The sequence below is a fragment of the Bos javanicus genome, chromosome 2 (assembly GCF_032452875.1).
Source record: "Bos javanicus breed banteng chromosome 2, ARS-OSU_banteng_1.0, whole genome shotgun sequence".
Classification (NCBI taxonomy): domain Eukaryota; kingdom Metazoa; phylum Chordata; class Mammalia; order Artiodactyla; family Bovidae; genus Bos; species Bos javanicus.
The window spans coordinates 25,028,544-25,056,302 of record NC_083869.1 but is presented as its reverse complement, the minus strand read 5'-3'; the positions used below and the strand labels follow the sequence as shown (position 1 = coordinate 25,056,302).

At 39.7% G+C, this 27,759-nt stretch overlaps 2 pseudogenes; both read right to left on the bottom strand.

Annotated features, from left to right (window-relative positions):
- Positions 1 to 3,248: 3,248 nt before the first annotated feature.
- On the bottom strand, positions 3,249 to 10,589 carry LOC133235511 (structural maintenance of chromosomes protein 6-like; annotated as a pseudogene).
- LOC133235245 (eukaryotic translation initiation factor 3 subunit M-like) lies at positions 4,118 to 5,294 on the bottom strand (annotated as a pseudogene).
- Positions 10,590 to 27,759: the final 17,170 nt, after the last annotated feature.

Below are 27,759 nucleotides of genomic sequence, written 5' to 3'. Positions count from 1 at the left end.
TTCTTTATCACTGAGCCACCAGGTAAGTCCCTTTCTCATAAATACCCTTTAACAATTTAAAGATGTTTCCTTCTATCTATAGTTTGCTAAGAGTTTTTTTTTATACCTACATATAGAATTTTATCAATGCTTACAGTATTAAAATAATCATGTTTTCCTCATTTCTCCTGTTAACATGGTGAATGGCATTGATTAATTTTTTATGTTGAAACAGTCATATTCCTGAAATAGAGTCAACTTGGTTGTGATATATCCTTTTATATTTTGCTGGATTCAGTTAGTTTGTTTAATAAAAACCTTAACTTCTAAGTAGGATATATTAATTTGCAGTATCCCAATGTTTTTGTTGCAACAAGTAGAAAATAAAATGGGTAAATTGCAAATTTATGTTTGTAAAGCTATCAGAGAGTTGAGGAGCAAAGAGGAATGGGTAAACTAAAATTCTGCAACAGTAACAACCCATCCAAGGTGAACTAGTGATTGTCTTTTTTTTTTCCTCTGGTGGGCTTGATTTAGGCAGGGAGACTGTACTAGAAGAAAAAGAAGGCAGCAGAATTTTTGACAGTCACACAGAGCTGGTGTGACCAATTAGAAACTGGAAAAGCCCAAGTGCAAGGCTAGTTTTGCCCCTGAGACATTTCCTGAGGGTGATGTGAGGCTGGGTGCTGGTCAGAAAGGCAGGTTTTCATCTCCATTGTCTTGTGGTGCTTAGGGGAAAAAGCCTACAGGGGATAAAATCCTACTAGAGGCTTTCACAGATTCACAACGAGGCTCTCCCTCAGGTTTCTGTCCATGGGTGTGTAGCTTGCTGTGCTTAGTCATCAGTCGTGTCTGACTCTTTGCAACCCTTTCGACTGTAGCCCACAAGGCTCTGCTCTCCATGGGATTTCCCAGGCAAGAATACTGAAGTGGGGTGCCATTTCTTTCTCCAGGGAATCTTCCCAACCCAGGAAAGAACCCCTGTCTCCTGTGTCTCCTGTTGAGCCATTGGGGAAGCTCAGCAAGTTTGCTAAGTGCTGCCATAACAGACTACCACAGACTGGGTAGTCTAGAAAAGTTTATTTTCTCGCCATTCTGGAAGCTAGATGTCCAAGATCCAAGTGTCAGCAGGGTTAGGTTTCTATACTGTCTGTTTCCTTGGCTTATGGATGGTGGTCTCCCTGTCTTCACACAACCTTCTTTCTGTGTGTGAGTCTGTGTCCTAATCTCTTCTTATAAGGACACCCATCACGTTGCCTTAGGGCTCACACTGATGAACTCATTTTAACCTCTTTGAAGACCCTCTCTCCAAATACGGGCACATGCTGATGACTGAGAGTTAGGACTTCAGCATAAGAATTTGTGGGGGGTGGTCAGGCAGGGCAGGGGGAGACACGATTTAGTCTCTAATAATGGGGTTGGACACTAATGAGCTAAATTCAAACATGAAGAACAGAGCTACAGGGCTGAGGAAACAGAGATTAAAGAAACTCTCAGTTAGAAGCTCTGAATCAATTCAATCACTGATTGGATTGAGATGATCTGTTCTACAATCTATCTGCCTAAGGAAGGTATCAGCTGGAGCCTTCTTTTATATACAAAGTCTGTCATATAATAAAACACTATTAGACATGTAAAGGAGGAAAAGGTGACCGATGACAAAGACAAAATACTAATAATAGAAGCAAACCCTTCCTTTCATTGAGAAGGTTTTAAATTGCAGATGCAATTTGAGTTATTGAATTACCTGGTTTCTTCTTGTATCAATTTTGGAGAACTGGGCCTTGTTAGAAATTTATTCCTTTCATCTAATTTTTCAAAGTTATAAAGTCTCATAATATCCTTTTGAGATCTTTTAATATCTAAAAGATTTATAATAATGGTAACCACAGGTCAAGCACCAAAAAGTTTAATTCGCAGCTGATCCAAGCTGTGGTAAGATGAGATGTTTTCTTTTTTTTCCTGTTCACTCTCATAACAAGTTTATTATGGTCATTCAGTTCAGTTCAGTCACTCAGTTGTGTCCAACTCTTTGCGACCCCATGAATCACAGCACGCCAGGCCTCCCTGTCAATTACTATCTCCTGGAGTTGACTCAAACTCATGTCCATCCGGTTGGTGATGCCATCCAGCCATCTCATCCTCTGTCGTCCCCATCTTCTCCTGCCCCCAATCCCTCCCAGCATCAGGGTCTTTTCCAATGAGTCAACTCTTCGCATGAGATAGCCAAAGTATTGGAGTTTCAGCTTCAGCATCAGTCCCTCCAATGAACACCCAGGACTGATCTCCTTTAGGATGGACTGGTTGGATCTCCTTGCAGTCCAAGGGACTCTCAAGAGTCTTCTCCAGCACCACAGTTCAAAAGCATCAATTCTTCGGCGCTCAGCTTTCTTCACAGTCCAACTCTCACATCCATACATGACCACTGGAAAAACCATAGCTTTGACTAGACGGACCTTTGTTGGCAAAGTAATATCTCTGCTTTTCAATATGCTATCTAGGTTGGTCATAACTTTCCTTCCAAGGAGTAAGCGTTTTTTAATTTCATGGCTGCAATCACCATCTGCAGTGATTTTCAAGCCCCCAAAAATAAAGACACTGTTTCCATTGTTTCCCCATCTATCTGCCATGAAGTAATGGGACCAGATGCCATGATCTTCGTTTTCTGAATGTTGAGCTTTAAGCCAACTTTTTCACTCTCCTCATTTTTCAAAGAACTATCTTTTAGCTGGGGCTTCCCAGGTGGCATTAGTGGTAAAGAACCAGCCTGCCAATGCAGGAGACATAAGAGAGGCAGGTTCTATCATTGGGTCAGGAAGATTCCCTGGAGGAGGTCATGGCAACCCACTCCAGTATTGTTGCCTGGAGAATCCCAAGGACAGAGGATCCTGGTGGGTCACAGTCCATAGGGTTGCAAAGAGTCGGACACAGCTGAAGGGACTTATCACACAGCACACATCTTTTAGCTGTGTTGATTCTTTCCATCAAATGTATGTTTTTATTGCATGAATTTCTGCTTTTATCTTTATTTTATCCTTCTTTCATTTTCTTTGGGTTTTATTTCTGCTATTTTTCTTTCTTTTTTTTTTGTTTCCAGGTGCTAAAACTTTTAATTCTTACAAAATATCATAGAAATGAACCCAAACCAAACAGATATGTACATGAATGTATGTACAAAATTTTACTTCTGAAAAGAAAACTTAAAATAGGCAGTTAAAAAAAAAAAGATTTAAAACCAGTACTATGAAATTGATTTTTGTAAAGTAATTTTAATTTACTGATTGTAGTTGGTTTTCTAGGCTTATTTATATATTTTATTCTGGTAAGATGCATAAAAGAGTTTTTTATTTTAGAATATCTTTGGTTTCATTTTATTTCATCAAATAGTCCTGAATTTTTTTCCCTTTGCAAATCTTTCAACATGAGGACACAGCATCTAAGTTACAAATCAACTTTTGTCTTGTTCCTATTGAGTTACAGGTGACAAAGGCAATGGGATTTACCCTCTTTCAGGATCAGACATTCAAAGAATTCTCAGTCTGTCAGTTAACTTGACAGACGTGAGCTTGTGCTTTGAGGGGTGAGCAAGATAAATTGAAACACTGGGAATCTGCTGTCTTGAGTATCATACTCATTATGTCCTTTAGTTAACTGTATCATGTAGAACATCAGACTTGTCCAGCCATCTGAAAGGAGATTCAGCAATGGACCACAGGGAAAGAATGAAACAAGCCATGGGAAAAAACAAAAACAAAAACATTCACCTCTGGATAAGGCCTTGCTGTTATAGAAAGGAACTTTGTTTCTCTCCCCAGGCAGAACTGATACAGTAACAGTGTCATTCTTGTGGACAAAATTAATTTTTCCGTAAATAGGCTGGCTGAGATAAATTGTCAAAGTACAATTTGTATTACAAAGACCTTCTAAATTATTGATTTGCTTTGTATCTATGAGTTCTTGTTTCTTCTAGTAATTTAATAAACCTTTCAAAAGTCTTTACATTATTACCTAGATCAAGATATGTTTCTCATGCTTCTCAGTACTGCTTCATTATTTCCTCATGATCTCCAAAACTAGCATGTTCAGCCTGTATCTTTTGTCTTAATCTATTCATTTCTTTGTCTAAACTTTTTTTTTTTTCAGATTTCAGCCTATGTTTTACTATGATTTAGATTTTCCAAAAAGAACAAAATTATACAGAGTAAAAATTCAGGTGTCAGAAAGACTCAAAAGGCTGTTTTTCATTTTGTTCAAGTCTTGTTTCCAGGCATTGTGTCATAGAGTTGTTGGCATTGTTGTTTTCCAAATGTCTGATGTGTGCTATGACTGACAACTACTTTTCTCTGGGTTTGATCACTTTTGTAGAAGACCATTTTAGTTCTTACCACATCAGTAACAAATGCTTCAACATCATCAGCTCCAATTTGAAGATCTTGTTGCATTGTGTCAAAAGAAATTTCTTTATTTTCCACTGCCATTCCCATAAAATAAGCAGTCTCATTTTTGCCATATTCTGTTCATGTAGTAGGCCAACTGAATCAATGAAGTCTGTATCATTCTGATGAAATGACATATGATGCTAATTTAGCACTCACAAAAAATGGTTAAAAGATCATGCATAAGCTCGCCTTTCAAAAATTTGACTGGTTTTAAAGTAAGAAGATGATCAGAAAGGAATGCATTTGGATCTTAAATGCTTGCACAATATACCTGTGGGCATCAACTCGAGCCTGGGAAGCACTGTCCTCCATGTAACTGCCTAACAATTCCACCATAACTTTTGATGCGGCCTCACTTTTCTTACAAGCCGCAAGTGCCTCATGATGTAGTCTTAAAAGAGTGTGTTTTTTTTTTTTTTTTAAGTGGTGAGGTTCCAGTCAGAAATCCATTTTCTAACTTGATCCAGCTCAGTTGGAATATACTGGATGGCCCCGCAAGAGGCTGCAACTATAGTGAGGCTGTATATCTTACAGGAGTATTCTTATCCATCCCATGGAAAAGATTGCTTAGCAACTGTAGTCTCAGAGATGGACGTTCACCTTCCTGAAATCTGACCAGTTTCTCACACAGGCTTTGAATCAGAGCTTCCTGCTTATCTGGTTCCAGGATCAACAGGGGGATACTGCGCTGTTCATCACAATTTCAAGGACTTTATCATCTTCCTTCAGACATACATCACTGGCTTCAATAATTTGAGCTAAATCTACATGAAGTCCACCTTCAGAGTTCTCTTATGAAATTTCAGCTCCTTTAGATTTCAAATAAGTGCAAAGCTCAGCAACCTGATCTTCCTCACTGACGTCACAACGCAGGAATGCTCATGGCGAAGGCCCGCGCACTGTGGACATTCCGCTGGCTAACCACGATGACAGCTAAACTTTTTTTCTTCTATTTTCTCTGGGCAGATTTATCTTCTTTTTCTCCTCTAGTTCTTTTTCTTTCCTATCTAGTTTTCACTTATTTTTATTCAAAGTATCCAGAGGACTTCCCTGGCGGTCCAGTGGTTGACTTTGTTTTCCAGTGCAGGGGATGTGGGGTCAATCCCTGGCCAGGAGCTAAAAATCTCAGATACCCAGAGGCCAAAAAACCAAAATGTAAAACAGGAGCAATATTGTAACAAATTCAATAAGGACTTTCAAAATAACCCACATTGAAAAAATCCTTTCAGTTCAGTTCAGTTCAGTCACTCAGTCGTGTCCGACTCTTTTCGACCCCATGAATCGCAGCATGCCAGGCCTCCCTGTCCATCACCAATTCCCGGAGTTCACTCAGATTCACATCCATCGAGTCAGTGATGCCATCCAGCCATCTCATCCTCTGTTGTCCCCTTCTCCTCCTGCCCTCAATCCCTCCCAACATCAGAGTCTTTTCCAATGAGTCAACTCTTCACATGAGGTGGCCAAAATACTGGAGTTTCAGCTTTAGCATCATTCCTTCCAAAGAAATCCCAGGCTGATCTCCTTCAGAATGGACTGGCTGGATCTCCTTGCAGTCCAAGGGACTCTCTAGAGTCTTCTCCAACACCACAGTTCAAAAGCATCAATTCTTCGGCACTCAGCCTTCTTCACAGTCCAACTCTCACATCCATACATGACCACAGGAAAAACCATAGCCTTGACTAGATGGATCTTTGTTGGCAAAGTAATGTCTCTGCTTTTGAATATGCTATCTAGGTTGGTCATAACTTTCCTTCCAAGGAGTAAGCGTCTTTTCATTTCCTGGCTGCAGTCACCATCTGCAGTGACTTTGGAGCCCAGAAAAATAAAGTCTGACACTGTTTCCACTGTTTCTCCATCTATTTCCCATGAAGTGATGGGACCAGATGCCATGATCTTCGTTTTCTGAATGTTGAGCTTTAAGCCAACTTTTTCACTCTCCACTTTCACTTTCATCAAGAGGCTTTTTAGTTCCTCTTCACTTTCTGCCACAAGGGTGGTGTTATCTGCATATCTGAGGTTATTGATATTTCTCCCAGCAATCTTGATTCCAGCTTGTGTTTCTTCCAGTCCAGCATTTCTTATGATGTACTCTGCATATAAGTTAAATAAGCAGGGTGACAATGTACAGCCTTGACGTACTCCTTTTCCTATTTGGAACCAGTCTGTTGTTCCATGTCCAGTTCTAACTGTTGCTTCCTGACCTGCATACAGATTTCTCAAGAGGCAGGTCAGGTGTTCTGGTATTCCCATCTCTTTCAGAATTTCCCACAGTTGATTGTGATCCACACAGTCAAAGGCTTTGCCATAGTCAATAAAGCAGAAATAGGTGTTTTTCTGGAACTCTCTTGCTTTTTCCATGATCCAGCAGATGTTGGCAATTTGATCTCTGGTTCCTCTGCCTTTTCTAAAACCAGCTTGAACATCAGGAAGTTCACTGTTAACATATTGCTGAAGCCTGGCTTGGAGAATTTTGAGCTTTACTTTACTAGCATGTGAGATGAGTGCAATTGTGCAGTAGTTTGAGCATTCTTTGGCATTGCCTTTCTTTGGGATTGGAATGAAAGCTGACCTTTTCCAGTCCTGTGGCCACTGCTGAGTTTTCCAAATTTGCTGGCATATTGAGTGCAGCACTTTCACAGCATCATCTTTCAGGATTTGAAGTAACTCAACTGGAATTCCATCACCTCCACTAGCTTTGTTCGTAGTGATGCTTTCTGAGGCCCACTTGACTTCACATTCCAGAATGTCTGACTCTAGATGAGTGATCACACTATCATGATTATCTGGGTCATGAAGATCTTTTTTGTACAGTTCTGTGTATTCTTGCCACCTCTTCTTAATATCTTCTGTTTCTGTTAGGTCCATACCGTTTCTGTCCTTTATCAAGCCCATCTTTGCATGAAATGTTCCCTTGGTATTTCTAATTTTCTTGAAGAGATCTCTAGTCTTTCCCATCCTGTTGTTTTCCTCTATTTCTTTGCATTGATTGCTGAGGAAGGCTTTCTTATCTCTTCTTGCTATTCTTTGGAACTCTGCATTCAGATGCTTATATCTTTCCTTTTCGCTCCTCTTCTTTTCACAGCTATTTGTAAGCCCTCCCCAGACAGCCATTTTGCTTTCTTGCATTTCTTTTCCATGGGGATGGTCTTGATCCCTGTCTCCTGTACAATGTCACGAACCTCCATCCATAGTTCATCAGCCACTCTATCTATCAGATCTAGGCCCTTAAATCTATTTCTCACTTCCACTGTATAATCATAAGGGGTTTGATTTAGGTCATACCTGAATGGTCTAGTGGTTTGCCCTACTTTCTTCAATTTAAGTCTGAATTTGGTAATAAGGAGTTCATGATCTGAGCCACAGTCAGCTCCTGGTCTTGTTTTTGCTGACTGTATAGAGCTTCTCCATCTTTGGCTGCAAAGAATAGAAAAAAAAAAACTTTAAAAATATTTAAAGTATCCAAACATTCTTTTTGTTTTGCTTCACAATGCCATTTCTCTTGTTTTTGGTTAGCCACTTCAGAATCAGCAAGGTTTAATTCATCTTTAAGTGGATCTGCTACTGTTTAATTTTCAGTTTAATTACAACATACTTGTTTTCTGCTTCTTATTTCAGACTTTTAAGAGACTCCATGCTTTCTTTTGTTGTTCCATATTTTTCTCAACAATTTTCACTTTCATTTTATTTTCTTGAACTTCATCTTCCAAGGTTTCAACATCTACAGACTAGGATTCTTTTATATTCTCAAGTTCCTACATTTTAGAAAGAGTTTTTCTTAATTTCATCCTAACACTTTACAATCTAGTTGGCAACTTCTAAGAAAACTTTCATTGTGTTTAATATACTCTTCAGGAATAGACAAGTGTTGCTGAAAATTTGTTATCTGGGCTTATGTATTTTCAACCTTCTTCTCTAAGTCAGTTTAAATAAATCCACATTTCTGCTTAGAAACTCAAGTCTTATTTTCAGGTAAATAATAACATCCCACAAAGACTTGATCACCATCAGCAATAAAAGCTACAATTTTCGGGTAGCTTTGGGACTGCATTACTGCACAAGCTACACAATTATTTTTGATTAGTAGCACTGTCTCTATATCTCTCATGTCAGTTAGACTATTTGTAACAACTGCATTTTCTATTTCTATAGCTGTCAGAACTGTTGGAAACTGGATGATAAGCAGCTCTATCTAACACCATACATCTTATTCCCAAACTCAGAAACTATTGTCTGTGGCTGTGAGGTCCCTAGTGAATAAAACCTTTTCATCCGTGCCTGAAGCATTCTTTCCTCAGCATGATTATGACAACAATAGGCTTGCAGAAGTCCTTTAAGCAAGATTCAATAGCTAGAGCAAGCTCAGTGTCCCAAGGATGAATGAAAGAGCCTGAAGAGCCTACAGGTTTATAGGTAAAATGTTCACATCAATAAGCATCATCTCTGGCTTCAAGAAGGGTCAGAACATGAGGGCCAAATCCTTTTAGTCAACCGTTATTACTTTCTTTCAGTTGCCTCTGATTATATAGTTCAGTATATACTTCACATCTCATTCTTCTCCCTAAATTCTGGTATGTTTCCTTTGGCTTGCTGAAACTGTTCAATCTCTTGGTTGACTGAACTTCTTTGAACCTATAAGGCCTTTACACTCTTTTCTTATATATATATAATTTTTATTCAAATATAGTTGATTTAAAATGCTGTATGAGCTTCTATATCCACTTTTTTTTAAGATTCTTTTCCCATATAAGTCATGTTGGGGTTTTGAAAAGAATTCCTGTGTTGTTCAGTAGGTCCTTATTAGTTATCTATTTTATATATAGCAGTGTATATATGTCGATCTTGATCTCCCAGTTTATCCTTCCTCTCTTTACCCCCAGTAACCATAAATATGTTTTCTACATCTATGACTCTATTTCTGTTTGGTAAATGAGTTCACTTGTACCATTTTTCTAGATTCCTCATCTAAGCAATGTCATATGATATTTGTCTTTGTCTGATTTACTTGACTCAGTATGACTAGGTTACACTCTTTTTTTAACCAAGGTAATTTTTTTGCCTTTCAGCTTAAGTTCCAAAGATTGATTGTACCTTTTTTTTCAGTTCTTCAATTCTTTTGAAAAGCTGCTCATCATCTTTCTTTAATGTTCTATATGGATTTGGATTTTTTTTAGGGAATGATTGTATAAAACTTCAGTTTCATTATAGGCTCTTTTCTTAGGAGTAACATCTATCTGCTTTCAATACCATACATTCTGGTGTTCATGCATTTGTCTCTTCACTAATATTTTCTGTTTTATCTTGAATATCCTTGTATTTTTTTTCTCTGCTTCATTAAGTTTGACCTGCTGTTCTTCATTTTCCTGTCAAGTCTAGCAGCAGGATCTTCTCTAATTTTTATATTATCTCTCATAGCAGTCCATTGTTTTTCTGTTTAATTGACCACTGCCCAAACCATTTCGTGTTTCAAGAATTTTAAATTAGCCTTCAATGTACTTAAACTAGCAGTACTTTGAAAATATTCTTCTTTAAATACTGGTGGTTTAGCTCAAAAAATTACTCTTCCTTGATCTATCTACTCCTTGTTCTTTCTTTTGTTTCCATAATGTATGAATAACCTTCCTTCATCTGCTCAAGTTGGGTTGCTCTCATGGAGAATTTATATTTGTTTCCCTCAATTTAGGCAGCTATAACTGGTTGCTTATCTCTTGTGTTAAACTGAAACGAGATCATCCACCTGTATGTTGAAATGATCAAGAACTACAATCAGTTCTTTCCTAGTAGAAGCCATGGTTCGTGTTTCACTTTTTAGTTTGTAAGACTGACTTTCTTTTCTGTCCATGCTGCCAGGATGTCACACAGCTAGAGTCGCCAAACACATTTGGCATCACCTCCACTGTTTCTTAATGTTATTGAGATAGCTGCTGAGTTCCATTGTTGCCAACAATAAAGTTGATATTAGAACCAAATTTAAAAGGTCTAAGTATCAAACGACACTTGAAGTTTCTTAGCTGAATACTCTCAATTATCCTAATTTCTGCTGCAGAGTAGAAGTGTCATTAGCGAGAGAAACTGTACATTCATCTTCCTCACTTTATGTAAATCCCCCAACTCTTGTCTCAGTCTTTTAGCATTTTTAAGAGTGAAGAAATTTTCTTCCTCTCTCTAGGCCATCAAGTCTCAGACAAGTTAGAGTGTCCTCAAGGAACCGATAGGAGGGACTGTTGTGGTGCAACCAGACATGAAGGCCACCCTGAGGATGTCTGGGCCTTTCCTGGCCTCCTCCGCCCACGAGCAACCACGTGCCTGCTACACGGCACTCTGCACCTGCCTCTGCTGTTTTTCTAATCTCATGAGAAATTTTTAGACCATAAGTTTCTCCATCTTCCTTCTTTCCTAATATGTGCATTTTATATGCTGTAAATATCCCTCTCAACATGGCTTTTGCTGCACCTCACAACTTGTGACAGGTGGTATTTTCAGTGTTACTCTGTTTAAAATATTTTCTAGCACCCTTATGATTTTTTGCTTGAACAATGGACGATTTAGAGATGTGTTTCTTAATTTACAAATGTGTGAATTTTCTACTGATAATTTTATTTCTAGCTTACTTCCACTGTGGTCAGAGAATATGCTCAGTATTATTTCACTTTGAAATTTGTTGAGACTTGCGTTGTGGTCCAGCATTTGGTCAGTTCTGCCTTAATTTTCCATGTAGACTTGAAAAGTTCTATTTTCCCCTGGAATTTGCCTATTCATTCCTGGTACTTTCTTGTGGCTTGTTTATCTTAGTGGGTGATTTCCTTTAGTTTCTTTTTTGAAATATTAAACTGTGAAGTATAACATGCATTGTGGAAAAAAAGCATGATTCAAAAAATAACCACGAAACAACCACATAACCCATCCTCCAGGTCAAGAAATAGAATATTATCAGCACTCGAGGAGCCCACATGTGTGTGCCTTTCTGATCACAGTTCTATCTATCCCCCAGGATATAACCATCATCCAATGACTTGTAGTAATTTCCTTGCTTTTCTTTATAAATGTACTACCTTACTACCTCTGTGTGCATTTTTAAGCATAAGGACTTACTTTTGCCTCTTTTTAAACTTAAAGTATATAATCACATTGAATGTACTGTTTTGTATCCTGCTTTTTTTTTTAACTCAACATTAGGTATGTAAGATTTGTTTATATATCTCCAACTTATTCCTTTTGCCTGCATTTTAGTTGATATGTATTACTGTATAATATTCAGTTGTACCAAAATTTTATTTATCCATTCTGCTGTTGGTGGCTTTTGGGTTACTTCCAGTTTGGGCCAATTAATAACAATACTCCTGTGAACATTCTTATACATATATTCAGATGCACATCTGCATGTATTTCTCTAAGGTATAGATCTTGAATTTAAATTGTTGGGCCAGGGTTACAAGTATGTTCAACTTTATTGGACGCCACATGATATTTTCAGGAAGATGATACTAATTTACACCTCACCAACATTGTTTGGATGTCCCTATTGTCCAAGTTTTCTCCCCAACACTGAATATTGTCAGACTTTTATTTTTCCAATCTGATAGGTGTGTAGCCCATTGTAGTTTTAATGTGTACTTCCCTAATTACTAAGGATCATGTTTATTGATCATTTGGATATCACCTTTTGTACCTGTTAAAGTCTTACCCATTTTTCTATTTGACTGTTTCTGCTATCAGTTTGTAATAGTAATGCTCACTAGGCTTTGCTGATTATACGTACTGCAAATACCTTCTCATGACCTTTCTTTTTTTATTCTAATAATATCTAACAATAACTGAAAATACAGTCTTTTGAGGAACAAAAGTTCTTAATCTTAATGTGGTTAAATTTATCAATCTTTATTTTGTACTTGCAATTGTTTGCATCATCTTTTATAAATTCTTTACTGTCTGGGGGCTGTGATATACTCTCCTCCATTCTTCTAAGAGCATTATAGTTCTGTCTTATTTAGGTTTTAATCCACCTGGAACTTATTTTTGGGTGGCCAAAGGAACCATCATTCTGGGGTCACTTCAGGGTCTTGGTTCAGTTCGTTCTTTTCAATCCTCTACTGGCCAAAGCCCCAGTATCCTGATAACAGTGTTACTACTATCATCATTTACCTCAGAACAACTCTAGTTTTATTTTGATTTTTGGAACGAGAGGGTCTTCAGAAACCTCCCCGATCTCTTGAGAGACCAACAATGCCTCAAAGAGTTGGGTCCTATCCAAGGTCTAGTTGTTCCTTAGCAGAAAGGGGGCCTCTGTGCACCTAATCAGTCATAACACCATTCGGAAGTCCTTAATAATATGTTTACATATTGTTCCAGATCCATACATATAAAGCATTTTCATTCTTTTAAAAGGCTGCATAAGGATCTATTATATGAAATTTATTTAACTGGTCCCCAAAGATGGGTCTTTAAATTCTATCCAATTATTTGTTATTACAATAGTGCAGTGTCATTTCACACCTGAGTATATCTGTATTATAACCTCCTAGAGATTGAATTACTAGATCATATGCCCTCCCCCAACTCCTAGCATAGAGTTTGTATCCATTTAAACTCCAGAACTATAGGAGCATGCCTATATTTTCACATTCTCACCAAATGCATTTATACTTATCTATCTGATAGTTGAAAATAATATCTCATAATTTCAATTTGTATCTTTTACTAAGGGTAAGACAATGCTTTTTATACATCTAAGAGAAATTTGTATTTCCTTTTCTTGGAACTATTATGATCTTGTGCTGTGCTGTGCTGTGCTTAGTTGCTCAGTTATGTCTGACTCTTTGTGACCCCATGGACTATAACCCACCAGGATCCTCTGTCCATGGGGATTCTCCAGGCAAACATACTGGAGTGGGTTGCCATGCCCTCCTTTAGGGAATCTTCCCGACTCAGGGATTGAATCCAGGTCTTCCTCATTGCAAGTGGATTCTTTACCATCTGAGCCATGCTCAGTTGTGTCCGACTCATCACGACCCCATGGACTGCAGCCTACCAGGCTCCTCCATCCGTGGGATTTTCCAGGCAAGAGTACTGGAGTGGGGTGCCATTGCCTTCTCCTCTGAGCCACCAGAGAAGCCATATTCTGATCTTGGTCTTTGCCTTGTTTTCCAGGTGGTTTTTAAGAATCCCGAAGTTTGCAAGGTCTTCATGCTTTACTGCCATGTTTCTATTCAAAAGAATACTGTTTATAAATAATTAAATGTTCACAGAATATTTGCTTTATACAACTTAAAGGAAATATACTACAAATTTTTGGACAAAATATAGATGCAGTGTTGCAATTTAGATATTTTACCAGACTCATTAAAAAGAAGATTTTATGGGGTTTGGAGAAAAACTAGAACTTTGTAAGTACACATGGAATATTAAGCTAAACTGGTTTTCAACTGTCCCATGTGTTATTCTTTACATATGAAAGACTGTCTTGTTTTTCTTTCTCTATCAAGAACCAAACTTTATTAAGATTTATTGCTGCCAAAATTTTAATCTACTCAATTAATTTGTGAATCATTTATTGCAAATTAATTTAAGTAAGTATGCAAGCCTGAAGTTCTTTAATATTAATAGACTAGATGTCATGGTACATGGCTAAAATGAGCAACAGGTTACATTATCTTATTTCCTCTGCACTTTAAATGAATAGCGCTTTCCAGTGATATTTTTCTGATAGAAAATTAGCCCAGCTTCTTTAGGATTCATAAACTTTAAAACAGCTGAAACTTAAGAACATAAACACTAATCATTAACATGCATGTGTACATATGCTCAGTCACATCCAGTTCTTTGCGACCCCATGGACTGTAGCCCGCCAGGCTCCTCTGTCTCTGGGATTTTCCAGGCAAGAATATTGGAATGGGTTGCCATTTCCTACTTCATAGGATCTTCCCAAACCCAGGGATCAAACCCATCTCTCTTCTGTCTCCTGTATTTGCAGGCAGATTCTTTACCACTGTGGCACCTGGGAAGGCTAATCATTAACTCAGTACACTGTTAATTGAAACTGAACTCTGTTCTTGTTTGAAAATTACAGTAGTAAATTCCTTTGGAAGCAAACAAGGGAAAATGATTTTTCACATCATCAGGGTTTCTAATTCAGGACACTAGCATATCAAATGCAGAATATTTTCAAAGTAAAACAAATCACGCTCTCACATTACTTCAAAGACTTTTAATGTCTTTGGGGATTATATAATTTATGTATATTTGACCAGCCGAATATATTCTTATATTTTTTATGTTTGAGCCATTGACTAAATTATGTTTAATTAAACTGGACAAGTATTTGACTTTTATCCTATAGAATATATCCAAACTAAACCTATAGCCTTAACACTATGTTAGAAAATCTGATAGTTAAAGTTATTGACTTTGCAACGTATGTACTCTTTTAGCACTTGCCCTTGAAAACACTAACCAGACATTTTAAATATTTGGGCCACAGATGAATACCATTTTTAAAGATTAAGCTATTTTAGGATTGGAGGAATTACAAAGAATATCTGGTTTAAACCCCTGCTGCCGCCGCTGCTGCTGCTAAGTTGCTTCATTCATGTCCGACTCTGTGTAACCCCATAGACGGCAGCCCACCAGGCTCCCCTGTCCCTGGGATTCTCCAGGCAAGAACACTGGAGGGGGTTGCCATTTCCTTCTCCAATGCATGAAGGTGAAAAGTGAAAGTGAAGTCGCTCAGTCCTGTTTTAAACCCCTACTTTATCCTAAATAAAAAGTGAGACAGGAAAATTGTGCCTTGCTCCCATGGATAAAAGCAGCTCAAACGCACAAAATATTCTGATTAAATCTGCTTCCAACACATCAATAGAATTATCATTCTGTTCTAAGTTTCACTTTTGATGTTATAAGGATGCCAGTGATGGAAACCATCCAAAGAAAATATCCCCTCAGTCTTTCAGATCAGATCAGATCAGATCAGTCACTCAGTCGTGTCCGACTCTTTGTGACCCCATGAATCGAAGCACGCCAGGCCTCCCTGTCCATCACCAACTCCCGGAGTTCACTGAGACTCACGTCCATTGAGTCAGTGATGCCATCCAGCCATCTCATCCTCTGTCATCCCCTTCTCCTCCTGCCCCCAACCCCTCCCAGCATCAGAGTCTTTTCCAATGAGTCAACTCTTCACATCAGATGGCCAAAGTACTGGAGTTTCAGCTTTAGCATCATTCCTTCCAAAGAAATCCCAGGGCTGATCTCCTTCAGAATGGACTGGTTGGATCTCCTTGCAGTCCAAGGGACTCTCAAGAGTCTTCTCCAACACCACAGTTCAAAAGCATCAATTCTTCTTCTTCACAGTCCAACTCTCACATCCATACATGACCACAGGAAAAACCATAGCCTTGACTAGACGGATCTTTGTTGGCAAAGTAATGTCTCTGCTTTTGAATATGCTATCTAGGTTGGTCATAACTTTCCTTCCAAGGAGTAAGCGTCTTTTAATTTCATGGCTGCAGTCACCATCTGCAGTGATTTTGGAGCCCAGAAAAATAAAGTCTGACACTGTTTCCACTGTTTCCCCATCTATTTGGAGCTGGATTTTAGTGATAAGAAGAACATTCTGAACAACTAAAAATAGTCATTCTAGCACTTACAGAAAAGCATCACTTAAAAGACCTCCTCCTCAATTTTAAGTTTGATGGCAAATATCCTTGCCCCCCAAATCATACCACTCTAGAATCAATGTATAGTGTTCTAAGTTTAATCTTGGAAAACTATTTAAGGACCAAGTATATGGAGTTATTCTTCTCAGCTTTTTATTTTTATAATTTATTTATGTTTTGGTTGTACTGGGTCCTCTTTGCTGCACAGGCTCTTTGTCTAGCTGTGGTGAGTAGGACTACTCTCTAGCTGCAGTGCACGGGCTTCTCACTGAAGTGGCTTCTCTTGTTGCAGGGCACAAGTGGGCACACAGCTTCAGTCGTTGCAGCACCTGGGCTCAGTAGTTGCAGCTTCCGGGCTCTAAAGCACAACCTCAATAGTTGTGGTGCATGGACTTAGCTGCTCCACGCCATGTGGTTATCTTACCAAATCAGGGACTGAACCCACGTCTCCTGAATTGACAGATTCTTTACCACTGAGCCACCAGGTAAACCCTCTTCTCAGTTTTAATGTCCATGTCAAACTAGAGAGCTAAGACTGGACTTCCAGATCATTATATATTTCCATAAAACACTTTCCCATGAGTTTAGCCTGGGTGAATCATGCAAATTAAAAAAATCCCCAGTACCTAATTGTCCCCAAATAAAGACTATTCCCACAAAGATAGATATGGGGAGATGTGAGTCAATGCAAACATGAGAAACATGAAAAATAAATACTATAACTCATTTCATAGTTGGTAGGTACAATTGAAATATCTTTGCCAGAAATTATTATTATAGTGAAGATAGCCAGCCAAATCAAAGTCCTCAAACCAATGGTTCTTATGACTCTCTACATAAGCAAGGAAAGCCTTTATAATGTCACTGAAGGGGATGCAGGTTACTAGAATCTTGTTTTAGCACTTTAGACTTACATAATCATCTTGACCCAGCTCAAATAGAAATTTATCACCTAACAGATGGATTTGGAGGAGTTTCTAGAAGCTAAGTTTGTCATAGCTTGGAATACAGTTGGACCTGGAGTGGCCTAACCTGCAGTGGTCTGGGATGTGCTGATTTTATAGTTACTGGTTCCTAGAGTTAATCTGCCTTCCTAGCTGGGGAAGACACTGAGGGAATGGACCTAACTTATTATGGCCATGGATTAATGTCCAGCCAGGAGACAGATCATGGTATCCAAAAGCTATGGCCACAAACAATAGAAAGATCAAGTCAGCAACAGGAAGATACAACCTGGGGTAACTTAAAATTCATGAATATAGTTGTATAGATCATGTGCTGCACAAACCTAGATGATGCCATTTATGTCAATGGTATGTCCCAGCAGGTGAATCAAACACAGATGGTGGGGATGCAGGAATAATAGGTAAATGGTTGTCCAAATAGGTATATGGAGTAAGTGGGAGCAAGCAAAGTCTACCAATAGTTAAGAATTCAGAGACAGGACTCCAGTCTAAGAAGACAGACCATAAAGGAAATATTCATGTCTCTAACAGAAAAGAGAGTCGTAAAGGTTTTGTCACCTTGGAGTGCTATCAAAGGGTGATCCAGCAAGTGAGTCTGACCACCTCCTTTTGAATTTCATCTCCTCTAGATTCTTGCTACTGCCATACACACTGTGGCCCAGGGGTCCATAAAGTTCTGGTCCAAGCAAGTGTGGACAAAAATACCTTTCTTTGAGTCTTCCTAGTAGAGTAGAAACAAGCTAGAACTTTTCCAAAAAAGATTTCACTAAATAAAACACATGAACAAAAAAGAAATATTTAGGGAATGTACTATCTCCTCCCAGATTTCTAGGAATTTATCCAAAAAAAATAGTTATGAATGAGCATCAATTAGGGTTTGATCAGAGAAGCAGAACCACTTATGAGTGATAGAGAGAGAGATCTGTGTAGAGATTAGGCCTTCCACAGTTGTGGGAGCTGGTTGTGCAGTTTGTGTAAGACTATGGCTCTTCATCCGGTGCCAGGCCTGCAGTCAGCAGGGCAGCAGCTAGAAAGAGAAGACGCACATGAAATGGGAGAGAGTGAGGAACATGCAGGATGAGCCAACACTGAAAGAGCAGAAGCAGAACTTGCGTTTGCCTCTCACAACTTCCAAACATCCTACCTCAGTGATGAGGAAGACGTCTAGAAGATCTAGAGCATGTTTCCACAGGGCGCATGTGTACCTGGGTCGATACACGGAGAAGTTGAAAGAGGAGATCTGGTGGGAGCTGGATCGGTTAGGCCCGGGTACTGTCCCGGGAAGAACTGACTGGAGTTGCCACAGGCCGCTGGGCCCTTCTAACAAGATGAACTATCAGAGCCACGACGATATGCTTGAGCTGCGACAGTGTCTGACCCTACACCAGTCTTCCAGGTATACATATGACTTGCTGCTTCATTTCTACCATCTAAATCTCATGCAAAAAAAAAAAAAAAATTTGTTTTATGGCTCTGATTAACTCAAAACCATGCAGGGAAAGGGGTCCTGGGAAATGTAAGAGCAGCTTGCTGCTGCTGCTAAGTCACTTCATTCATGTCCGACTCTGTGTGGCCCCATAGATGGCAACCCACTAGGCTCCACTGTCCCTGGGATTCTCCAGGCAAGAACACTGGAGTCGGTTGCCATTTCCTTCTCCAGTGCATGAAAGTGAAAAGTGAAAGTGAAGTCCTTCAGTCATATCGGACTCTTAGCGACCCCATGGACTGCAGCCTGCTGGGCTCCTCCATCCATGGGATTTTCCAGGCAAGAGTACTGGAGTGGGTTACTTGACACAATACAAAAGTCACCAGGGAATGTGTGCCAAAATTAAACAGAGATGTTCACTGCAGTGTTATTTACGATAAACAATAGAATATGACCTAACTGTCCAACAATACAGAAATTGTTAAACATTATGGTATACCAATATGTTGTTGTTTAGTTGCTAAGTCATATCTGACTTTTTTGTGAGCCTATAGACTGTAGTCCACCAGGTTCCTCTGTCCATGGGATTTTCCAGGCAGGAATACTGGATAGGGTTGCCATTCCCCTGTCCAGGGGATTTTCCCAACCAGGGATTGAACTGGTATCCCCTGCATTAGCAGGTGTATTCTTAACCACTGAGCCACCAGGGAAGCCCAACTCCTTACCCATTAGAACACAATTATTACAAAAAATGTAAAGGAATATTTATGTCCATAAACCTATGTTCACCACACAATTATTATCGTATCTGGTTTTATAAATACAAAGTTTTGACTGAAACTCTATGGTAGGCTGACTAACAACCTCCCACAAATGTTCACATCCCAACACTCAGAACCTATGAATATGTTACCTTACCTTACATGCAAAGGAGAATTGAGGTTGCCAATAGACAGGGAGACCTGGCATGCTGCAGTCCATGGGGTCGCAAAGAGTCGGACATGGCTGAGCGACTGAATTGAACTGAACTGAACTGAATAGAGTTAAGGTTGATAACAAAGCTACCTTAAAACTGGGAGCTTATGCTCAATTATCCAGATAGGAGATTTAAGGGTACTTAAAAGTAGAAGAGGGAAGCAGAAGAAGAGGGTCAGAGAAAGACATGTGGTGGTGGGAGAAAAGCACAGAGAGACGTACGACTTTGCTTGCTTTGAAGATGGAGGAGGGCGCCATAACCAAGGAATCTGAGGAGCGGGTAGAAGCTAGAAACGGCAGGAAGGGTGTAGGGAAAGAGCAAAGTAGCCAAGACGGCTCTCTCGCCCCCACGGCCTCTTGCTCTCGCCCCACGTTTTGTAGATACATGGTTATGCATCAGCTGAAATCATGTATAGCACCATCCATGTGCAATGACCTATGTAAGCATCACCTGAAAAGCTCTTGTAGTCGAGTCCAGTCACATTGAGTGATGTGGAGTCACAGCTGTGTCCACTGGGTCAACACTAGAGAAGACAACATGTCTGCTGCCGCTGCCTTGCTGCTGTGCCAGCCAGGAGAGGATAAACATGTTGGTAGTTCCTATGGCTCCTCGCATCTTCTTCCAGTTTTCTAGCTTGCACCTTGCCTACCCTGGGTTCCGCAAACAACAAGACAGAGGGAATCCTCCCCTAAAATCTCCAGAAAGAAATGTGACCCTTTAATTTTAGGCCAGCAAGACCAATATCAGCCTTCTATCCCACAGAATAGCAATATAATAAATTTGTGTTGGTTAAGCTGCTAAGAGTGTGGTGATTCTTTGCAGCAGCTGTGGGAAATGAATACCAGCTCCATAAAATAGTAAATGTGAAAAATCCGAAGTGTGGTACCAGAGATATCAAAGTATGTGACCCAGGACATGTTATATAGCTCAAAAACCCACAAGGAAGCTGTCCAAAGATTGTGGAAGTGAAGACAGACCATTTTATGAGGAAGCTTTCTTTGGACAGAGCTGGGCAAAACTTGCTCTCTCCTTTTCCAAGGAGAGGCAGAAGGAAACTGTCCTTTCACTTCAAGGCTAGTTAGAAGGGCTTAAAGAGCTTGATGTATGTCTTCTTGAGTTTAGGGCCACAAAGGACTAAGTCTAACTGTGGCTCAGGAAACTTAAAGAGCAAGAGAGATGAGTCAGTGACCGGCTTTGGTTTCAGAGGATGAAGAACTGCTGTTGCAATGGAACCGGTCTGTCGTCTCAGACTTTTTCCTCCAAAATAAACAAATATTACTTGTGCAATTTAAACATAAAAACTGTGGAAAGGACGCAAGAAAAAAAAAAAGTCACCCAGGTTTATATAATAATGATCCTACCTGTCTTACGACTTGGGTTCACAAGCCTTGTTCCAATCCCATTATGTAGCTTACTAGGGGCATGACCCTGCATTGGAGAAGGAAATGGCAACCCACTCCAGTGTTCTTGCCTGGAGAATCCCAGGGATGGGGGAGCCTGGTGGGCTGCCGTCTATGCGGATGCACAGAGTCGGACATGACTGAAGCGACTTAGCAGCAGGGGCATGACCCAGACTCCTCATTCTCTAGCCTCTGCTCTGTGCCCACATGGAGGGTGCTGTCCTGTGCCCTGCCAGAGGGCAGATGGACGCCAACACAGTCTCTTTAATTATGACATTGTCTGCTTGGGACAGCCTTGCAGCTCTAACTCAGGGCTTTGATCCTGAGGTATTTGGCAGGAACATGGAGATTAACATATTTCACTCTTTAGGAGAAACCTGTATTTCCCCAATCTCCATCATGAACTAGAACGTAAGCTTTAATAAAGCATTGGTCTTTTTTTTTTTTTCCTTTTCGGTTCACTGATGTAGTCCTAAGGTCTTGGCACAATAATATACTCTTAGAACATTGAACAATCTTTTTTTTCCTGTATAGCAAATGTCTTAGTCTTTTATAGGCAACACAGAAATCTCTTATTTTTAAATTCTAGACAAGGACATCTGTGATTCCTCTCTCAGCCTTCCTCTTTATCTCTTCCCCTAGGAGAAGTTGCTGACTGGTTAGACAGATACCCGGACAATGACTAGGCTGAGATTTCTAGGAATAGAGGTTTCAGATGTTAAAATCTCAGTAAAATATCAGTTTTTGAGGAAATGATCCTTCCTCAAGTATCTTCCTTTTACATTTTCACCCTGTGGCTCCATCCCCCTGCTGCTATAAGCAGGCACTGGATCTACCTTTCCTCAGATCTGAACTGATTTCAGGTCCAGGATTCAAGTTTAGTACTTGGCGAGGACCGTGAGTTCGATGAGGGCAGAGATCTTGCCAGTTTTTGCCTAATTATATTCTCAGCACCTAACATAGTGTTTGGCATCTCTATTACAGATAGATAGATAGGGAGATAAATAGAGATAGGTAGATACAGATAGAGACATACAGAGAGAGAATCTCTAAATATTTCTATTGAAAGGTTGTTTTGATTGAATGAATGTGGAAACATAGCACTCAAAGCATACTTTGGCTAATTTAGGAAAAAAGAACCTTTCACATCATCTAGCTCAGCATACCAGATTTCTGCTTTGAATTGTCAGGTTATAATCAGCCCATTGCAAAATGCCACTGTAGCTTCCGTGTGTTGGTCATTGTCCCGTGCATATATTTTCATCAAGAACATTAACATTTCTCTGGTGATTCTCTGGTGATAAACTAGGAACCCCAAATCTCACCCTGTTTTCCAACGTAAGTCAGTTTGTTTTTAAAGCCATAGTATTTATGAAATTAATTAACCATGAAATTAAGCTATGAAATTAAAAGACGCTTACTCCTTGGAAGGAAAGTTATGACCAACCTAGATGGCATATTAAAAAGCAGAGACATTACTTTGCCAACAAAGATCTGTCTAGTCAAAGCTATGGTTTTTCAGTAGTCATGTATGGATGTGAGAGTTGGACTATAAAGAAAGCTGAGCGCCAAAGAATTGATGCTTTTGAACTGTGGTGTTGGAGAAGACTCTTGAGAGTCCCTTGGACTGCAAGGAGAGCCAACCAGTCCATCCTAAAAGAAATCAGTCCTGAATATTCATTGGAAGGGCTGATGTTGAAGCTGAAACGCCAATACTTTGGCCATGATGATGTGAAGAACTGACTCATTGGAAAAGACCCTGATGCTGGGAAAGATTGAAGGTGGGAGGAGAAGGGGACAACAGAGGATGAGATGGTTGTATGGCATCACCAAATCAATGGACATGATTTTGAGTAAACTCTGGTAGCTGGTGATGGATAGGGAGGCCTGGCATGCTGCTGTCCATGGGGTCGCAAAGAGTTGGACATGACTGAGAAACTGAACTGAACTGAACTGATAGTACTTATACAAGAATTATACAGAGGCTTCTTAGACGATGCCTATCGGGATAACTGCTAGCCTTCCAAAAATCTCACTGATTTGAGATACAGATCCTTGGAGAAACACAGATCCCTGTACCTGGCACTAGATGACCATCTGGGAAGGTCACAGCTGACCAGACTGTGGTCATTAGGTTGTGATTATTAGGTGTTAAACTCCTTGAAGTGGTGCTTTTCTCCTAAGGTAGCGCTTCTCAAACTTAAATTGCTTGCGAATCACCTGAGAAGCTTATTAAAATGAAGATTATGATTCAGGAAGATTGCATTGGAGCCTGAAGTTCTATACTTCTCACAAGCTGATCCAAGGACCACATTTTGAGTCGCAAGGACCTAGGACACTGGCCATCTCTTCTTTACATGTGCAGCAGGTGCTTTTGCCCCATGATAGTGGAGAAAAGGGCTTCCCAGGTGGTCCTAGGGGAAAAGAACCTGCCTGCCAATGCAGGAGACATGAGACGTGATCCCTGGGTGGGGGAAGATACCCTGGAGGAGGGCATGGCAAACCACTCCAGTATTCTTGTCTGGAGAATCCATGGACAGAGGAGCTTGGTGGGCTACAGTTATTAGTGTTGCAAAGAGTTGGACATGACTGAAGCAACTGAGCATGCAAGCAGAAGCAAACTATTACATACAGAATGGATAAACAACAAGATCCTATTATATATCACAGGAAACTAAATTCAATATTCTGTGATAAACCATAATGGAAGATTATGAATAAGAATGTATATGTGTGTGTGTGTGTGTGTATAACTGAACCACCACTGTACAGCAGAAAATAACACAATATTGTAAATCAACTATACTTCAATTTTTAAAGTCATTTTCATATAATTTTATCTTTATTAGGAGTTCTAATTCTATGTGTTCAAAATAAAGGGGGAAAACTGAAAAATAAAGCATTAGGTTTATACCAAATGACTTGAAGAGTCTTCCTTATAGTATTTATAGCTACTACTGGCCTTCTCAATCTACTTTTGAGTAACAGCTCAATTTTGTTGCCTAGAGCCCATTTCATGCAAAGGTTGTGTGTATGCCTGCATGCTCAGTCGCTCAGTCATGTCCTAGTCTTTGCGGCCCCATGGGCTATAGCCCACCAGGTACCTCTGTCTATGGAATTTTCTAGGCAAGAATACTGGAGTGTGTTGCCATGCCCTCCTCCAGGAGATCTTCCTGACCCAGGCATTGAACCTGCATCTTTTGCATCTCCTGCATTGGCAGCCGGATTCTTTACCACTAGTGCCACCTGGGAAGCCCCTTTAAATTACCTACTCCCAAATTCTAGGAGTTCCCAGGCAGTTTATCTCTTACCAAATACTTTAGCAGCAGCCTTGTGGGGGTACTGCAGTCTTCCACTAGGCTTATACTGATGCCTGGAGTCTGGATTGCACCAAACCTGCCCTCAGAACTGAGTTGTTCAGGTGGCTGCTAAGTGCCCTGGAAAGACAGGTCTTGCTCACTTTGTATCTCCACACTCCATGCTCTCCACAGAGCTCAGACAGAAGTCTTCTGGGGCCTGGAACTAATCTATACAGAGAGATTTTGCTACCCAGGATCCCTCCTGACAGCTAAGGCTTTGTCCTCTACCACCAGGCTCCACAGCCATGTGTGCAGAAAGATTTTTAATTAATCACCATATTGTGAAGAAGTGACTTTTTCTAGATTTATATTTCCCCTCTATGAATCTGAAAATGCATAGGATGTTCTTTGGCCCATTTTTTTGATTGGGTCATTTATTTTTCTGGAGTTGAGCTGTAGGAGTTGCTTGTATATTTTTGAGATTAGTTGTTTGTCAGTTGCTTCATTTGCTATTATTTTCTCCCATTCTGAAGGCTGCCTTTTCACCTTGCTAATAGTTTCCTTTGTTGTGCAGAAGCTTTATGATCCAGCAATCCCACTGCTGGGCATACACACTGAGGAAACCAGAAAGGAAAGAGATACGTGTACCCCAATGTTCATCTCAGCACTGTTTATAATAGCCAGGACATGGAAGCAACCTAGATGCCCATCAGCAGATGAATGGATAAGAAAGCTGTGGTACATATACACAATGGAGTATTACTCAGCCATTAAAAAGAATACATTTGAATCAGTTCTAATGAGATGGATGAAACTGGAACCTATTATACAGAGTGAAGTAAGCCAGAAAGAAAAACACCAATACAGTATACTAACGCATATATATGGAATTTAGAAAGATGGTAACAATAACCCTGTGTACGAGACAGCAAAAGAGACACTGATGTATAGATCAGTCTTATGGACTCTGTGGGAGAGGGAGAGGGAGAGGGTGGGGAGATTTGGGAGAATGGCATTGAAACATGTATAATATCATGTATGAAACGAGTCGCCAGTCCAGGTTCAATGCACAATACTGGATGCTTGGGGCTGGTGCACTGGGACGACCCAGAGGGAGGGTACGGGGAGGGAGGAGGGAGGAGGGTTCAGGATGGGGAACACAGGTATACCTGTGGCGGATTCATTTTGATATTTGGCAAAACTAATACAATATGTAAAGTTTAAAAATAAAATAAAATAAAATAAAAAATTCTCAAAATAAATAAATAAATAACACCCTCCCCACCAATTTGTCTCAGAAGCCCTGGGCTGTATATATATCCCATTGAAATATACCTTTAGGTCCTTCAAGTTCACATAAAGATATGAATAACTGATATTTTGCAAATTTATGCTAATATAAGACAACTTACTAATTATAATAAGAATAAAATTATTTTGCATATTAAAAAATGCATAGGATGCAGTAACTGACCAAAATGTGACCAACAAACCAAACTCAGAAATGTCAGCTCAATATATATTATGCACCCACCCAGGAGCAGAGTGATTTAAAATATATATATATATATATCCCGTCTTCTGCAGATACCTGGTTTTGAAATCTTAATGTAGTTAATTATCCCAATTTTCCATCATAAACATAATATAAACCCAAACCTGTGAGAAACTGGAATGTTATTTCTTTGTTTCTGAGTTTGGGGTGAGCACCATGTATATTAAGCAAGGAATCTAATCTGAGATTAAAGGACACTTTTCTCTCAGCACTATTTTTATCATGCTTCTCATTTCTCTTTTCTTTTAAATATTATTTCATCATTCTTAAAATCTTTTTTTATATGTCAAATTGATTTTTTTTGACCAAAAAATATCTGAAAATTCATCTCAGTCTTTTCCTTGATTATTTTACTATAGGCCTGAGAACTGTGTAATTTTACAGTGTCAACAAACATGATTATATTTGCAAAAGATTCCTGAGTCAATATTAATGGCTTTTCTGATTTGCAACTTCCTAGGCTGGACTGAGTCATCATGCAGAAGAAGGGGTCACGTGGCCACCAAATCCTAGCCTGCAGCAGCAGTGTGTGCAAAGGCAAGATCAGAAAGTAAGGGAGAAAACGGCATTTGTGGGGCGCCAAATAATTTAGGATAATGGCAGCAGAGATTCCTGGAGGAGAGTGATGAGAGGTGAGACAGGGGGGATGGATAAGCAGGGGCTGGGTCAGAAAGGCCTTGCATGTCATGCCAAACTGCCAAACCTGGAGCCACTGGAAGACTTAATCAGGGGAATGTGTTGAGGCGGACATTTTTGGATTATCTTTTGATGAAATGTGAGAAATGCACTGCGTGGAAGAGATAGAAACAAGAAAACCAATTGGATGGTTGTTTGCTGATCTAGGCTTGATATGAAGGTGACTGGAACTAGAGTAACAGTGAAACGGAGAGAAATGAATGGATTTCTAAGGGAGTAGAATAGATCCATTAATTGGATGTAGGGTCTAATAAGGGGAGAGAATCTCAAAAAACAGGTAAGTAACCCTCACCATGGTGATTTCTGAAGCATATGGAAAATAGATCTTTATGGTGTGCAAATTTGAGGCTCTGTGGCAAAGTGTAATTTTAGGTAGCATGGGTAATAGTAATCATTTTTTGTTGTTCACTCAGTTGTGTCGGGCTCTTTGCAACCCCATGGACTGAAGCACACCAGGCTTCCCTGTCCTTAACCATATCCCGGAATTTGCTCTAACTCATGTCCATTGAGTCAGGGATGTCATTCAACCATCTCGTCCTCTGTCGCCCCCTTCTCCTGCCCTCGATCTTTCCCAGCATCAGGGTCTTTTCCAATGAGTCATGTCTTCACATCAGGTGGCCAAAATATTGGAGCTTCAGTTTCAGCATCAGTCCTTTCAGTGAATATTCAGGGTTGATTTCCTTTAGGATTGACTGGTTTGATCTCCTTGCAGTTCAAGAGACTCTCAAGAGACACATTTGATTCTCAAAATCATATGTGTGCTAAAAAGTTACAACATATAAGGAAATTGAGAACAGAAATGTGCTTAGCAGGAAATTATTTTTCCTGTTTTCTTCAATCCAGGATTGCAATCAGAAGAAAGGAACTTGAGAATCTCAAGGACAAGACAGAGGAATGGAGTTTCCCTGCTCAAACCAGGAGGTACTCAGAGAGAGCTGAGAATGCTGTTGATGACTTAAAGTAACCCAGATAATCCCTTAGGTCTCACCACACTAAAACATTGTCAGATGTTGCAGAATCTCAGTCTTCTCATGCTCAGTGAAGAACTAACATTCTTTTTCTCCCCCATTCATGTATGTATGTATTCTGTACATGTATATTTAAATTGAAGTATAGTTGATTTACAATATCATTAGTTTCAAGTGTTCAATGTCATATTAATTTCAGGTGTACACCATAGTGATTCAGTATTTTTACAGACCAAAGTCAAGGCAAAGTGTTTTAGTCAATCAGTCACATCCAACTCTTTGAGACCCCATGGACTGTAGTCTGCCAGTTTCCTCTATCCATGGGATTTCCCAGGCAAGAATACTGGCCTGGGTTACCATTTCCTTCTCCAGAGCATCTTTCCAACTCAGGGATAGAACCCGAGTCTCCTG